Source organism: Scyliorhinus torazame, chromosome 3 (assembly GCF_047496885.1).
Source record: "Scyliorhinus torazame isolate Kashiwa2021f chromosome 3, sScyTor2.1, whole genome shotgun sequence".
Classification (NCBI taxonomy): Eukaryota; Metazoa; Chordata; class Chondrichthyes; order Carcharhiniformes; family Scyliorhinidae; genus Scyliorhinus; species Scyliorhinus torazame.
The window spans coordinates 135988438-135994437 of NC_092709.1; the positions used below are offsets into that span (position 1 = coordinate 135988438).

The window sequence follows — 6000 nt, forward strand, 5'->3', positions numbered from 1 at the left end:
CCAGGATTATTTCTGTCTAACAGGCCATTTACCTGACGTGGGGGGAACTTGGGGGAAATTTATCTGTGCATTAGTTGTGGTGAAATTATTAATCCATTATTTATAAATGGATTAATGAATTGCCCACACCTACTGCACAAAACATATCTTCGCTCACTTAATTAATGATAAGAACTAGAGGTACAATCTGTTATCGCCAGTGTGAAATTGTAAACCTATCTGACGATGCAGTCAAATATTAGACACAAAACAATAATATCCATATTGTATTCCAGAATGCTAAAGCAGGAGGCAAGTCTTATTTAATTAACAACATCAAATTTGTTTTGCAGTAGTACGTGGCTACACAGAATAATTATTACTTCATTTGGAAACCAAAAATTTATTTTAAAAAGATCGAACTTGCCCACTTGCAACCAAGAATTGTGATTGACTGGGTTTCATGCGACTCTCACACAAGACATTAGTTGGTAGCAAAATGAAACAGAAAACACACAAATTTAATGAGAAAGGGCAAATAAAAATGTGAACCAGAGCTTCTTGAAGATGAAGCATGGAATGTTTTAAATTATTGGTTTGGGATCGGGAGGGAGTCCAACAAGTATTTTTTACACGCAGGATTTTCTTCAGAAAATATGGTTTCACATCTGTGCTATTTTCAAGTGTTAATCTCATTAGGTCCATAAGTCACATGCCAGGAACCAGTGATTTGGGTGTAACCAAAAACAGTTTATGTCTGTGTAACCCAGTAAACCAACAGCTTGTTATTTGTACTGCTTGCATGTTGCATTATTTCAGTGTAAGCAAAAACTTGTGACACATTTTGTAGCCAAGAACCTGTTGGGATTATTTTTGTCTGGATTTATGCTGATTATAAACAATACTGATTTTGAAATAAACTCACACCATATATGTACAAACTTAGTAATCCTATTTTATTGATCTTAGACATTGTTCTAAGGCTGAGCATTACATTTGTGTCTTGGACAAGAGCAGCCTCACAGGCTGAGACATTATTCTGCTTCCCAATTCTGTCTCCGAATGCAAGCAGCTCGTGAAAAATAATAGATCAGTGATCTCCAGTCAAAGTGACCATAGGCCAGCCTAGATCAACAGCTGTGCATTAAAGTTGGCATCAGACTGCTGTACGGCAGCACTTCTCATTGTCCCATTGTCATGAGATAAGGGCGCTTTATCCATAGATGCAGAAAAAGAACACAATAAAAACAGTAGAGCTAAGGGTATACCAATATTTAATTATCAACCTCAACAAATGCCTTGAATTAGTGACAAAAATTGTGTTTTCTAACAACACCAACATTTCCCACTAGCCAAATTAAGATACATCAAGAATAACAGACCAAGCACGGTGGCAGAGTGGTTAGCACTGCTGCCTCACAGCGCCAGAGAACTGGGTTCAATTCCGCCTTTAGCTCACTGTCTGTGTGGAGTTTTCACTTTCTCCCCGTGTCTGCTTGAGTTTCCTCTGGGTGCTCCAAAGATGTGCAGGTTAGGTGGATTGGCCATGCTATGTTGTCTCTTTGTGTCCAGGGATATACAGGTCAGATTACAGGGATGGGGTGGGGGAGTGGGCCTGGGTAGTGTGCTCTTTCAGAGCGTTGGTGCAGACTTAATGGGGAAATGGCCTCCTTCTCCATGAAAGGAATTCTATGGCATCGAGATAAACTATGACGATTAAAAATTGAAATTCTTAATTAAATCAATATCAATTTTTGTGGTTAGTTCTCAGTTAACCCCTAGTACATTCATTGAAAATATTAATTGTTGTCGCCTCTGCATAAAAATGATATGTACATCTGGCATGGCTAACAGCCATTCTCAGTTTAAATTCAGTATTAAATTGGTAATTGTAATTGGTTCTGACCAACATTCAACTGTCATAATGAATAAAAGCTTTATTCTGTCCTAGTAGCATGTTTGTCTTGTAGCTAAATAATAGCTGCATTGGGAGTCCGTGATCAACAACTTCCCCTCCATATTCAAGTGCTATCCTGGTCATTATTGTCTAATTTTAAGTTAACAGTACTGTGGCTGAGGTCTTAGTTGACAATGCAAAACTATCTATTCTATGATGGAACAGAAATCTATGCATTACAAGGGGTATTACTTATTCAATTTTGTTTTATCGTGAGTTAATTTCATTTTGATAAGACCTTTGAGTTTTCTCTGGGGAAGTTAGGATAGCCCAGTGTCCAAAAATAATTCCTTGCATTCTTTGAGGGAACGAGAAAGAGTTCAGGATCACATACTGAATCCCAGCATGATTAAGGATTGTAAGGTGTTGTAAGACTTCGTACTGTGCTCACCCCAGTCCAACGCCGGCATCTCCACATCATGATTAAGGAAGTGAAGGACATGGGCTTTTGCCCTTTATGACCAACAATGTAACTTCACTACTCAAGGTCATGTTGTTATTAACAAACAGCGAGCTTGTCCTCAAGGAGAGTGGGGGCACTGGAGTCATCTATTGAGTCATCCCCGTTATTCTAACACATCTTGGCAGCCAATTACATTATTGGCATAGGTCCAAGCTTTCTGTATCTTTCAGGTAAAAGTGCACGCATGAGGAAATATTTAATAAATGGGAGGAAAATCAATGAGAAAGCAACACTACTAGGTGTAGAATTCCAATAGCCTGATAATCTCCTGTAAAAATAATTATCTCCCAACGTATCTGCAATGGATCATTCTGTATGAACCTGTATTCTCTTTGCCAACCAAAGCTTTTTAGATAGTTGTAAAGGTAGGTTGGTGAAAAACAAACAGCATTTTAATGCTTAGAAAGCTAGGTGACGGTTCGGAAATAAAGAGCCAGAATATAACTAAATTATTTTAACCTACAAGGCTTAAGGAATTAGGTACTATTGGGAAGGTACTAGTAACTTAATTAATTGATATTGACAGTGTGCAGATTAGTAAGGAAAACTAACTATCCTGGTATGTATTCTCAAAAAGATACAACACAAATCCCAGAAATGACATTTGTGTCTGTACCATGCACTGGTATGGTCACAGCTGGAATACTGTGTACAACTCCAGTCACTGTATTACAGCATGGGTATTCATGCATTGCGGGCAACACAGAATTGTGCAACTCCACTGATAACTAGCCTAAATCATATGAGGAAGGGCTTGAGATTATTTACCACAAAGAAAGGAAAGCTCAGTTGAGATACCATTCAAATGGCTAGGGCATTTTAAGGTATTACACTAACTGAACTCTGATATCATATTCAAGAATATCACAAACTCAAACTTGGCAGAGAGAAGACGCACAGTTCAGATCTTACCATCTCGCAAAAGGTGGTGAACATGCTGAATGGACTGCCCAGGGAGGCACTAAAGACCACTGATATGGAAAATTGAAGGAAGAATTAGATAGATACTAGAAGTATTATTTCATTTTGGTCCACCTAGTTGGACTGCAGAATGTTTTCCAGTGTTGTACGTTCCTCTGAGATCAATTAGTTTTACCTCTCTGTTATGGATTAATTGTTTTAGGAATAAAACCGGTTCTTTATAATTAACCCCGTGCTTTGCTGCCTGTATGCAGAATGGATTGGAAAACTGGATGCCTTCTACTTGCCTTGAGATCTGCTATCAACATTTTTTAAAAATCCATCTTAACATGCATTCACTGATGTTACTTATTATAGCACACATATCAACACTTATTTGAGTTAGTCTTGGAAAATATGAGCAACAACTGCTTGTATTTGATTATTAGCTTTAATGTAGAAAAAGTCCCAAATCACTTCACAAATAAATCACAGGGATGCTCAGTCTATCACAAATCTAAATGATATTCATATTGATTTAAAATATGTAAATGGGAGTTAAAGGAAAGATCATCATGGAAAGATACAGAGGGTTTATAACTTCTAACAATATACAAGATGCAAAGATCTCAATTGTGCTATTGCATTCCTCTCTTCAAGTCGTCCATTACGTTACTTAAATATAATTGAACTCAAGAACATTGGTAAAAAGGAACTTAAAGGTGCATAGGAGTATAATAAACTACAGGTACAAACTTCAAGCAAGTTATACCATTAATAGAATCCCTGGAGTATGTTGTCACCCATGGCATGTTTCCACCCTTTTAATTAGACATCAAAATACAATTATTTCATTTGGAAAGTCGGGTATTGAAATTTACAGTTTAAATTAAGTTGTTGTTACTAATAACAAATATTGCTGTTCCGCTATGCGTTGTCTTTTTTTGTATATCCTGAGATATGCTACACACACTTGTGTGTGTGAGAAGGGCGGCTATTGCTGACAAACGAGTACACCAGGCGAATGTTTGTAATACAAAGTGGCGGGAAATTGTTGGCACGCTGCTTTCCAACACCGTATTCATCACTCACAATGTTCATTCACTCTTAAATGACAGACCTCACCGTGTGTTCCTTTCGTTCATGCAGAAGGAGAAAGGGACACTTGCATTTATTTAGCATCTCATCACATTTCTCGGACGCATTCCAAAATGCTTCACATACAATGAATTGTGTCGGAAGTGCAGTTGCTGCTGTTATGCATCCGAACGTGGCAACTATTTTACACACGACCCGGCAGAGAAATAATGTGAATGAGCAGTTAGTCTGTTTGTGGGCGATGGCTAAGTAAGACATGTTGCAAGTAGACCAGGAAAAACATCTTGCTCTTATTCAAGAACAATGCAATTGATATTTTATAGTCCACCCAATTGGCAGGGTCTCAGCTCAATGCCTCATCCAAAGCACACCACCGCCAATGCTACACTCCCTTAAATACTGCATTGGAGTGCTTGCCTTGCCCAAGTCTAGGTTTGAACCCACAATCTTCTGAGTTAGAGGCAAAAAGTGTCACCACATCAACAGAAACGATGCAGAAGAACAGAAAAATAAATATAACGCAGAAAACCATGAACCACACTTGTTTTTCGTGCTGGTGTTTACATTATTAACCCAGACCTGGCTATTGTGGTTTTTTTGATCAATTTTAATTATTTTGCCACCAGGATATTTATTTTAAGCACATGTGGTTTATTATTTTCGCACAACTTGTTCTGAACTCATTCTGCTGCCCTCTAAACAAACACAATATATAAAAGCTCTAATTCTGTGACTCCAAAACAAATGCCCATTTATACAAGGGACACACACACGCGGAGTCTTTCTGATGTGCGCATTAGAAAATGCAACTGTTGCTGTCCAGTCTGTCGGGAGAGTGTCCTTCTGCCTGATCCACCACAGTACAAGCATCAGAACGGAATGGAATGAGCACCCTGCTTTGTGTTGCTCAGCTTTCCTTTCCACACACCTACACTGCAGCCAGCAATCATTTGTTATTGACCAAATGCAGCCTTCAGATTGAATGCAGATACATAAAACAGACACATAAACAGGAATCACTTGCCTGCTTCATCGAGTCCTTAAATAAATAGGGGGGGGGGGACATACCTTCTGGGAATGTACAGCTTTAACCAACGAAGAATGTCACAGAACCCAAATTTCAAATCTCCAAGGGATCAGGGGACCAGTGTTTCATTCCATGCCGGCTCCACGATGGTAATTGATTTCCTCCTATTAGAGCTTTTACTTTCAGCTTCGCGCGAACAGACACAACCGCCTTCACTGAGCACAGCGGATTACGACTGCTGTTGTTTTTGTTCAATGCACATGTGCCTGCTTCCCAAGCTTCCACCCACTCGAATGACACACAAGCGTTCAAATGAAGTGAGTGGCGCTGGAATAAGCAGAGAAGCCAGCCTTCTGAAGGATGTCAGCATTTATGCAAATAAGGAGCACAACAGCTCCTGCATTCAATGTCCCCCGCGGGTTATTATTACCGAGGATTGCTGCAGCTTGTCTGTACTAAAATTAAACACTTTTAAAAAATTAACCCAAAGGATGTTGAGAATAATGTATCGTCCAGTGACGATACACTCTGTACGGCGCACAGAGTGGGTTTTATATTTACGTGTAAATATGAAAC

At 38.9% G+C, this 6000-nt stretch overlaps 1 protein-coding gene across 2 annotated transcripts in view; it reads right to left on the reverse strand.

Annotated features, from left to right (window-relative positions):
- rasgef1ba (RasGEF domain family, member 1Ba) overlaps positions 1-5733 on the reverse strand; it is an 87876-nt gene extending 82143 nt beyond the window's left edge. The window contains exon 1 of one of the 2 annotated variants that reach the window (XM_072496245.1): positions 5466-5733. The gene's annotated coding sequence lies outside the window, so the exon portion shown is untranslated. The remainder of the gene's footprint in view (positions 1-5465) is intronic. The other variant, XM_072496244.1, reaches the window with a different exon arrangement.
- Positions 5734-6000: the final 267 nt, after the last annotated feature.